Raw genomic sequence first — 12,130 nt, 5'->3', positions numbered from 1 at the left:
CGTAATATATATATATATATATATATATATATATATATATATATATATATATATATATATATACATATATATATCTTAAACGAGTTTTTAGGACCAAATGATACTCGTTTAAACAAAATGAAACAACTACACCTACCGTTGTTCTGTGGCAGAATCTCTCTCTGGCGGTTGGCTGATAATGCCAGCTAGGCAAATAAATCCCCGTAGATACAAAAATATACTTTTTATTTCCCAAATTAGCTAACATTAAAATGGAGCAAAATCAATTAATAAAAATGGAATAAAATGAATTAACTCTGACCCCAAAAAAATCGTTAAACTATCGTTTCCTCTCCAAATCATATTTAAGTAAGCACACCCCCCCCCCCCCCCCACTTATCTCATTATGTCTGGCCAACCATAACTTTTTAATAAGTCAACAAAAGTCTTAGAGAATCCATTTTTCTATATGGTGACTTTGAACCCATCTGATATAAAGAGACCACAGTTATTACACCACTTTACCCATGAAAGTTAATTAAAAAGAATGCGTACCGCACCACACTTCTCTTTCTCCAGACCCAAAAATTATTACTTCAAAGGTTAACTTTTTCAAAGTTCTTTCTTACGTTACCTTATTCGATGGGTCTGCAACACCCCTCAACATCTCTTCCAGGCGTGTTCCGCACTCTATCACAAGTAACCAATGAGTGCTCCCTCCTAGCACTTATCTCCCCATATCAAAAGTCATATATGTATCGTTCGTTACGAACACACACGCAGACGCGCCCTGTGTTGCATCCAGCAACACGGGTGTCCTGTCAAGGAATCCAGCGCTTGTCTCTAACCGACTTGTCTCTAACCGAAAAGAGCCGAGATTAACAATTCACTACCGCGCCTTTAAGATGGCTCGGCCACCTATGTCTTTTGTACACTCCTATCGCACATTGGCTACCGGTATATACTGGTTCATGATGTTTTAATTTGCCACATGATTTAGAGCTACTTCCGTTGCTGAACTGTAGATTCGATGTCTTCCGTTAAAGGAATCGTAACCGCCACGTCGTTGTCAACTTGAAATATCCCGTGACTCCCGTGCAAGTGCGTCTCGCACCCGCCTCGTAGAAGATTGTAGACTCCTGATTTGTCCCAGAATGTATCCTGAGACGATCCAGCGAAGACATCTCGTCCATTGCAGAAGCGATCCGTAACATTGCCTCTCGTGTGAATATCCGACCTCTGGTGTTGTACGTAGATCCAAGCTGTTTCCGTCGTCACCCTCGTGTGAAGTTGGGAATTCTCTAAAGTCATCGTGTGTCCGTATTTGAAAAGTCTACATGATCATAGAATAACTAAAGTCTTGCTTTAACACACGAATCTGTCATCAACTAATATACCCAACCTCATAGTCAATTATTAAAAATTCCTCACTAAAATAAAATATGATCTTTACCCACTGAATCCTCACAACTAATCCTATATCTGACAAATATACTATCAAAAACCCTCATAATGCCTATACAGCAAAACCCCTGTAATGTTCACACAGTTAACCTCCATCAAATATAATGCCGAATATCCCTTCTATCTTTTAAATACCCAGATAAATTCTACCCCCTTTCTATAATAGAAATGCTATGTAAAGCTTAACCCCGATTACAAGTTTCCCTTGTAGGAGAAAAAAAATAATAATACAACTTTTCCCATTACAAAAAGTATACGGAGATAAAAAAAAAAATCATATATATATAATTCAGCGCTTTTCCGTATAAAACTCAGTATGTATCGTTACGGAATTTGCTACCGCAACATATCCTATGAAACTGAATTGACCCCTTACAGTCTTCCCCAAGGAATGTCATCATCATCGACATCCCTGAAAACGGTGCAAACCTCCGAGTAATCGACTCCAAAAGAAAAAAATCAGCAACTGGTCTCATCACAGCATTGTCAGCATTAAGCCACCGGTGTATACCTCATGTGCTCAAATCGCACTACGGATTTGTCTAGTCAGACTTGCAACCTCAGAAATCATTATTCCTTCAAACGGCCCCAAAATCTTTACTGATGCTATAGAACCATATTCCTCAAAAATTATCCCTAGGACATCCTCAAAGATACCCAAAAATTGTCCTCGAAAACGTAACTCATTCATGATACTGCTAAATGTATGTAGAACCGCGTAACCACTTAGTTGGGATATAAACCACAGAAAACCACAATTCAATAATTATATACCGCCAAATATAACCACTGGTGAATATAAACAATATAACACCTTCATAGGGACCCATGAAACCACCCCCAAGAGCCGTAGTACCAAAAGAACCACAATACCCACCTCTTTGGCTCGTATAACCACAGATCCCCACCAAAAATTATAACCACAAAAAATCCACCACCAAAGATTATAGCCACAACAAAAGTTCACTACCAAAATAACCACAAAAAAATCATCCCCAAAAATTATAGCCACAAAAAATTCAGCCCCAATTAACCCCTATCACCAGGGATCACCACACGGACCTTTTATAATATTTCGAAGCTTAACAGAAATTTCCCATACTTTCCACCCCGTTTTTCCTCGTGAAATAATTACCTCTGGTTTTTACGCCAAGTCGCCGCAGTTTGCGCATAATAAAAATAGTAAAAGAAATGAAAGAGAAAAAAATTACATAAAACTGACTAATCACATTTCACCATCAATTTCCGAAACCAGAAAAAAAATGCAACTGCGCGAAATTATATTAGTTACCACAACCAACTCTTCAGTTTTGATATATGAGTTAATTTCGACCGACCTGTTTTTCCATCTAAGACTATAAATCTGTTTTCTGTCTTTTCCTCAACGACTCTGAAAGAAGCTTCAAATTTCAGACCCAATTTGTAATTTAGTTCATTTCTCACATTGATTTTTAGAAATACCTTGTCTCCAACACTGATTTTAACATCAGATGTTCTACTATTACTTCTTTCCACCATTTCTCGGGTCGTGGCCTCGAGATTATGGCTGAGACAAGCATGCCTCTCCTTTGCTGTGGAAATGAATGCTTCGATTGTATCTTCTCCATGATGAGGCATAGTTAACAGATCAAATGTGCCTTGTGCTTGGCAACCAAACAAAGCTTCAAATGGAGACATTTTAATGGAATCACTAACCATAGTGTTAATGTTATGTCTAACATCATCTATATATCTATCCCAGTTTTTATCATTACCACCTACAGTCTTCCTGAGAGCTTCGAGCACTTTCCTGTTTGCTCGTTCACATAACCCATTAGCTTTAGGTCTGTATGGAATAATTGTTACTTTCTGTATCCCCATGACTTCCGCCGAACATTCTAAAGTTTCGTTTACAAATTCTCTGCCATTGTCGGTCAATAAAACCTCGGGTGAGCCATATCTGCAAATGATACCATTGAAAAATGCTATAGCTACTTCTTCAGCTGTTTTATGCTTAAGTGGAAAAATTTCTACTGTCCTCGTAAGTTCATCTATTATCACTAACAGGTACTTATTCGCATATGTAGATTCACAAAAATTTCGTAGGATATCCATATGTATTCTCTGAAAAGTTCTTCTTGCAGGAAGTTATCGTTGCAGGTTTGCAAACATTGCATACTGTACAGTTTTTCACAAAATTTTCCACATCTTTCCCCATATTTTTCCAAATGTATTTAGCACGCACCTCATTATACGTTTTTTCTATCCCCAAGTGTTGACTACCGAACCTGCAATGTACTATATCCAAAACCACTGGAATTAGGACTTTCGGAATTACGATCTGTGTCGTGTCTCCTGTACTTTCACTAGTTCCTAATTTATTTTTAATTTTTCTGACCAACAGATTTACTTTCTAATTCTAAACCCGAAAAAGGTAACTTATAACGTTTCCTGATTAATTTCCCTCTAAGAAACGCTTTTGCGTCTGCCAAAATTCATCCTGCCTTTGCTGTATGAGACTCATATCCCATTGTACAGAATCGCTAGTAACTAGCGTAACTTGAGATCCTTCCGTGTCATAAAAACTTCTACTAAGGGCATCCGCAACTACTTTTAATTTGCCTTCTGTATATTTGAGCTTTGCATCGAAGTCCCTGATAGTTAAGAACCATCAAGCTCTTTTAAGTGACAAATCGGGCTTATTAAAAAGATCCAATAATGGCTTGTGGTCTGCAAAGACTTTTACTTTATTCCCCATCAGTAAAATTTTAAAATGAACCAAACTTGATACTGTTGCAAAGGCTTCTTTATCTATGGTAGCCATTAATCTTTCATTGCTGCCCTTTATCCTAAACTTCCTGCTATAAAACGCTATGGGATTGAATTTCCCATCAAACTTTTGCATAAGGCAAGCACCTATACCCTCTTGACTGGCATCAGTCACTAATGTAAATGGTTTGCTGAAATCTGGGAATTTCAGAACTGGGGGATTCATTAACGCGTCCTTAAGTTTCTGAAAACTATTTTTCTGGGGATTTCCCCATTGAAATTGAATGTCTTCCCCGCAATATATCCGTTAGAGGAGCTGCTGCGATAGAAAACCCTTTCACAAATCTACGGAAGTACCCCGCCATGCCTAGGAATGACTTAATTTCTTTCTTTGATCTAGGGGTGCGAAAATCCGCTATTCCTTTGACTTTATCGTCGTTTGATCTGTCCCCTTCCTTGGATATGACATGGCCTAAATATGCGATTTACTTTTTCAATAATGAACGCTTAGCTAGCTTAATTTTCAACCCTGCTAATCTAAGTCTCCTAAGTACTTCCTTTAAGCACTTCCAGGTGTTGCACGATCGAGTCTGTTGCAATTAATATGTCATCCATGTATCCATAAACATTTTTACCCAATAACCCGTGCAAAACTGTGTTCACCAACCTGTTAAAGGTCATCGGACTGCCCGATAAACCGAACGGCATCCGCGTAAATTCATAGTGCCCCTTGGGCACTGAAAAGGTCGTATATTCCTTACTATTCTCACGAAGAGGGACTTGCAGAAAACCCTGCGCCAAATCAATTGAGCTATAAATATTATGTCCCACGATTTCTACAAAAAGATCCGGTATGCATGCGACTGGATAACGGTCAGGAATTGTTTTTTCATTCAAACGTCTAAAATCGACGCATACTCGGACAGAACCGTCCTTCTTAGACACTGCTAACAGAGGAAAGTTGTATAGACACACACTAGGTCTAATGATTCCTTCCTCTTCCCATTTATTAACCTCTTTCTCTACCTGTTCTCTGATTTTGAAAGGTATGCAGTATGCATGAATAAAAATAGGTTTTGTGCCTTTCTCTAAGTTTACCTTCTCTTCTAACACATTAGTCAATCCCAGTTTATCCCATTGTAAAGCTACTGTATCCCCAAATTCTGCCAATAGCTCGCTTACCGCTTCAATATGCTCATTAGTTAAATGTTCTCTGAATATTCGCTTCCTTGATAGCATTTCTACGTCTGAAAACTCAGATTTCCCCTCTACAAGAGCCATTGAACTACTGTCATTACTCCAATCTTGGAGATCTACAACTTATGTAGTATTCTTCTGGTATTTCCTAACTGTATCATTACAGTTCAGTAATTCTATCCATGTTACACCAGTGTTTGATTCACTGCTCACTGATGCCGTGCTAATAACCCCTCTTAGTTTCTCACTACCCTCAATTTCGCATTTTTTCACTTCAATCAACTTGACTTTTACCATAGTCGTTGAACCTGGCATTAAAATAACATCCTCTGATAAAACACATTTATATTTGTAGTTAGTACCTCCCCGTTCCACGATCCCATAAATATCACCACCCGCGGTTCTCATTGCATCCACCCCATTGTTAGTATCAGTAATAATATCAATATTAGTATCAGTATCACCACCAATTGTCACACCCACCAAAATTCCTACCACCGTGGCCGCCAATATCCCGTTTAACATCACCGCAGTTATTCCCCGTATCATCAGTGTGGGTTTTGGTATCACCACTTCCCATATCCCCAGTATCATCACCATTAGCACCGCCAAACGCACCCCCTAATAATCTCCATATCTTCAGTTTCACTTGCGTTCTCATAAGGGATAAAAACACCAGGTACTCCAACCGTTATACCACTTAACACCCGCATGGACCGAAATCTTGTGTCTCCTCCATGCAGGATGGCCCAGCAAAAGTCTGTTGCCCAACGCAACCCCTTTTACAACCAAAAATGGTTCTATTAACACTTATCACCTAGAGTAAACCGTATTCTAAACAAAACCTAGGGAGTTTAATCTATGGGCTTGCACATCACACACCGTCTCCGTTGAGGGTTTCAAAGGGTAATGGAAGTTTATACTAGCGCCGGTGTCAATAAAGACCGGGATACCAGCATCCTCCACTGTTCCAGATACTATAGGTCTGGGTTCTGGGGCGTCCCCCATGAGACCACAATGGCACGTACAAATCATCTGTACCCTTTTTGTTGATCGGCTTTTCAAAAATTCCGTCGATCCCTTTACCCTCGAAAGTGACCTGCCGGGGAAGTTCTCGTATTGTAACTCCCAGACTTTTGAGATGTAGGTCTCGTCGCATCTTTTCCGTATCTGAGACGGACAAGCTTGCCAATAGTGCTTCACACTCTTACACATTCCACAATATTTTGACTCTACATACTTTCTCTATGTGCCCTGGTTTATCAATATATATATATATATATATATATAGTATATATATATATATATATATATATATATATATATATATAGATATATATATATAGAGGAGAGAGAGAGAGAGAGAGAGAGAGGATGAGAGAGAGACGAGAGAGAGAGAGAGAGAGAGGATCCTGTCTTCCCAAATCGCAAAACCAAATCGTTACAACAGAATTAAATCTTTTAATTTTGATTTTTTTATTTTTTTTTTTGGAGCTGGAGAAGACTGAAGTGTAGGTGACATGACGTAATATATGACGTGACTAGCGTGAAATGAAGTGTCTGTCTACTCGGAAAGAGGACATTTCCGGACTGGAATAATAATAAGATGAACTTTTTTTTTATATACGAATCATGACGCATTGGAAATGCTTAAGGATGTGTTCAGGACGAAATCTTGACATGTCACAGGGCATCTTCAGGACAATCTTGTGCGGGAATACCACGGGGCATCTTAAAGACACGGAAGGACTCGGGGGAGACTTCCGAGGTCTGTTCACGTTGTCAACCCCGCGCCCAAGAAGGCGCCACGCCCACAGGAATGGGCGAAATAAATCGCTGACGTAAGGCAAACAGGAAAGGCTGTACGTAGAATCTCAATTGTTGTCGTCTTAAGTGCCCCCAGCCCCCAAACACACACACACACACACACACACACACTCCATCCCACAGGACGTCGAATTCGACCCTGTCAACATAAACAAAGGGGGGTGGGGCGAATGGCGGATATGCGATTCCCTCTTTCGGTCCGGAACTGACGCGACCACTAACACAAGTCGAACACGAGAGAGAGAAGAGAGAGAGAGAGAGAGAGGAGAGAGGAGAGAGAGAGGAACAACCTCGCTTAAATCTTTTGATTCCGGAAAAGCCTCTGTGTGTGTGTGTGTGTGTGTAACAGAAGTGTTCTCGGTTCAATGCTGGTCAACACCAGCGCGCGTGTGTGTGTGTGTGTGTCCATGTATATGTTGTGACCCTCACAATAAATTGGTAGAAATATGCCACCTTTTGCAGCCACCCCGTAGTTTGTAGTATATATAGTTCTGATGGTGAGCTTCTGTGTGTGTTTGTGCGCGTGAGTGTGTTTGTCATTGCTAGCTTTTGTTTGTTTGAGTGACTTGTGAATTTTTTTTTATATTTCACAGTACGTTTGTGCTCGGTGGAATAATGTCAACAGTATGAAAGGATAGGTCACTGAGGTTTGATAAAGCGATCTTGGGGATCTGTGTACAATTTTATATATATATAATATATATATACATATATATATAGGATATATATATATATATATATATATATATTGTATATTCCATCTCCGTTCTCCAAGAACAACCACAACAACAAATAAAGTAGTTTGTAGGTTAATTTGGTTGCAAAAAAAAGGATAATTGACATGAATTGAAATAAACATTTTGAAGTCAACATAAAGTAAAGTTAAACTAAATAATATAGAAGTAAACAATTAAGGGAATAAAGCTTTCCACCTCATAAACAGTGTAGTCGTGTGCTGCCCCTAACTGTGTTTGTGGAGTGTGAGTGCTTAGGAACTATGAACCGGGAACCTAGGCTTACTTCCCCGAGTAAGTGATACTCATCAGCCACGAGAAAACACACAAAAAAAAGCAAAACAAAAGCGAAAAAATAATAAAAACGAACCATTGTTTGCCTCAGTCGAGCCTCTGTGGTAACGGTGGTGGGCGTAACCTAATCTAGATTCCTGAAAGGAGGTTCTTTGAGAACCTAAAAAAAAAATAAAAAAAAAAAAAACCTCCATTGGAGGTCGGTCGTTCGTGGCTAATTAGAGTGAGATTAAAATCTCTCAATGGAGAAGTAATGATGGTAGCTTATATTTGACACAACGTCTCAGAGAGAGAGAGGAGGAAGGCAGAGAGAGAGAAGCGAGAGAGAGAAGAGAAGAGAAGAGAGAGAGAGAGGAGACTTACCTTACATTACCTTACCTTACCTTGCAGACCTTACAGCTCGTTCGGGTTTGTCCAGGTCCCTCAGTGTGAGGCAACTCTAGCCCTTTCGCTGCGTATTTAGAAATACGTACGTTTCACAGCTTTGTGCACATTTTCAATGAAAAATTGAAAATGCATAAAATTTACTGAAACCAATTTTTATGTGTTCTAGAACCATTGTATTTTCAGTATTTCACAATATTTTTCCTTGGATTTATCATTTTCTGACTTAAATTATTTGATAAAAGGGTAAAAATGAAGAAAAATGGCACAAATTCTTTTTCTTAGATGACTCTATTAATTTCACCAATAATCCTCTAGCAAAGTTATCAATGTTTCACACTTTTATTTTCCACATTGGCAACGTTTTTTGTACACTTTCAAGGTATGATATGTCTCAAAACATGGAATGATACAAAGAGGTGGTTTTTCAACACACTGATCACAAAAATAGGTTGTTTGCTTTCTCTTACATACTCCTTTACCTTTCTTCAAGCAATTCTTTGGCAAGATAGAGCATACTATACATTGGGGTTTGTGGTTTTTGTCAACATACTGAGCTGGAAAATGCCTTTCAGTTAGTCTAGATTCCATAGGATTTGAATACCTACCCCTTCTTTAAGTTTTGCTACCCTTATACCCTTCTAACAATGTGTTAATAATTTTTTCCCTAAATTTTTTTTTATCAAGCTTGGCAGTGGGATTCTGAATATTATAGCATATGTTTGAGTTTACTAATGCTGCCTCAACTATAAAGTGCCAGATGGGTTGGTACCATTTCTGGCTCTTTCTATTGTAAGGGTACGTTGAACAAAGTTGATCAAACTTATCAACTCCCCCCATATACTTATTATATTCTACATGAATGCAGGGCTTATCAATTTCTCTGTCACCTTTCTTTGAATGAACTTTTACTTTATATGTCCCTACTGTCCCAAAACTAGACAGTCAATTAACACCCTGGTGTTGTCTTGCCAAGAACAAGCAAGCATTTTACCATCACTTCTCACCCATGTTACTGGTAAAGCTCCCTTTTTCACAGTTATTTGTTTCATTGCAGCTGGCAGACCCTTCCTATTTATCCTAACTGTTCCACAAGCTAAAGTTTTTTTCTCAAGTAGTTTGTCATAAAGATCCACACTGTTATAAAAACTGTCCATGTAAATAATATGACCTTGTTTTCATAACCCTCTAACAAAGATAAAACAACATGCGTACCCAACCCTTCTGATGGCTGACGTGCAGAATCCTTCCCAGTATATACATTAAATTTAAGCAGGTAACCTGTATGTGCATCTGTCATTGACCATACTTTTATCCCCCATTTAGTTGAAGGCTTTGATGGTAAATATTGTTTGAAAAATAGCCTACCTTTAAATTTTATCATGCTTTCATCAATACTGATTTCTTTATTGCTTACATAGTACTAACCATATAAATCTTTTACCATTTTAATATTGGCCTGATCTTAGATAGTCTATCATTCCCATCTTTCTTATCATTATCCACTAGAAAATGAATAGCTGATCTAATCAACTGATACTTATCCCTTGAAAAAACTTCTCTGAAGCCAGGAGTATCAAATAAAAAGGTACTTTCACTAAAGTAACTTTCAATTGTGGGTTTATGTAGTATACCCATTGCTATTTCAATAGCAACAACAGCTTTTATATCCTCATTAGTTACATCTGACCACTAATGGTATCTTGATCTTCTTGGCAAAGGATGTTTTGTAGCTATCATTGATTTAAAATACTTATTAGTTTCTTTTGCAACATGTTCATAAATTTTATCTGGAAAAAATCTTGTGAAACACTCATAAGGATTTAAGTTTTCAAAACCAATTACCTTATGGGAAGCTGTGTAATCAAAAACATTACATAACTGAATGGGGTTATTATTATCAATTTTATTCCAATACAATGAATTTGTGGTTGATGAGCATGTTGCTGGAACGTCTTCATCCATATCTTCATCAGTGGTATCATCTTCATCAGTAGTATCATCTTCATCAGTAGTATCATCATTTGGTGTAGGATCGTCTATATCTGACCCAAATTCTGAATCAGAGCCAAATAAGATGTCATCAATTTCTTCCAAAGATAACTCACGAGAAGTAGAGGCCATCTTATACCTATAAAAGAAAAGGAAAAAATAATAGGCTACGCCAGAGTTAAAAAGGGAAAAAATTAAATGGGACAAAGTCAGCTGACTAATCAAAACAAAGCAATTTCGAGTATTTCGCCAATAGTATATTATATATTTAATTTTATTACTAAATGTAAGGTTTATTCTATTGAAAAACAAGAATTTATCTACAAATTTGATCTCATATCGTAAAAACAAAGAAGGGTCCGATAGCCAGCCAAGGCAGCTAGCCTACAAGACAGCTGACATATGTAAACAAAACCTCTGGTTCACGAAAACAAAGCTTCTTTATTCTAAATGTGCTTGTCATTTGAATATTATTCATTTACTTAAGTAAATATGTATATCAGTATCTGGAAACACCATTATCTGTCACATTTTGGACTTCATTCACGATGAAATATACGTAATTGTCATGGTAATCCTTCAGATCGTAATGTAAACAAACTTTCACTTTCGGTAAGGGAACTTTGGCTAGCGTTATATGACGATAAATCCATGAATAATATTGATTTATATACCAAAATACATATACTGCTATCGTAAAATATGGATATATATCATGATTTCATGATAACATAGCGTAAAAATAATAAAAACTTACCAAATTCAGTGACTGACTTGAGAGAAGATTGAAGAGCGTCCGAGCCAGCGAATAGTTCATAAATTCGGCAACAGATGGCAGTATCTAGAAGCCAAATATGTCGTCTGAAACAAAGACAATACACGAAAGATGGGAAACTGACTATTAATACCATTAAAAAAAACATCATCCAACCCGTCAGAATGCGCGCCATCTATTGATCATGCCCTCAACTAAAACTCGGCTGTGGCGTAGCGCGGCTTTTTTAAATGTTAAAATTTATTCTTATGCTGCAATAAACTTCTCTTTATAAATTATTGAATACTAAATCGATTAATATTGCTTGTTAACATGATTATCGGGCTCCATCATAGCTTATGACTTATATATTAGGCATTTCTGAATCATTAAATAAAATCCTTCGGTTAATGTAACATTAATTGCTAAGTATCTTTATCTAAAATTGAGAGGGCAGTTAGAATGAAACAAACTTATTCTCATATTATCTTATTATTTCACCAATATAGTATACAGTAATTATTTTCATTTTTTTTGGGGCTTGTGCTTATGATTGTATACGGTACATAAAACAATACATATGTGTCAGACAAATCTAAGAACCTAGAGGAATGAATACAGTTTATTATATTTTATGATTATTTATTAGCTCTTGATCAAGTCAAAACCTATTTATAACAATTTATTAAAATCTCATAGCCCAATTGTGGGAGTTCTCAAAAATGCTTATTCAATTGGCACCCTTTTATGAAGGTAA

General features: G+C 37.4%; 1 protein-coding gene across 1 annotated transcript in view; it reads left to right on the top strand.

Moving 5' to 3' along the window:
• Window positions 1–12,130, top strand: part of LOC135205125 (gamma-1-syntrophin-like) — a 291,815-nt gene that overhangs the window by 268,053 nt on the left and 11,632 nt on the right.

This window comes from Macrobrachium nipponense, chromosome 48 (assembly GCF_015104395.2).
Source record: "Macrobrachium nipponense isolate FS-2020 chromosome 48, ASM1510439v2, whole genome shotgun sequence".
NCBI classification, from domain to species: Eukaryota; Metazoa; Arthropoda; class Malacostraca; order Decapoda; family Palaemonidae; genus Macrobrachium; species Macrobrachium nipponense.
This window is presented reverse-complemented; position numbering and strand designations above follow the sequence as displayed.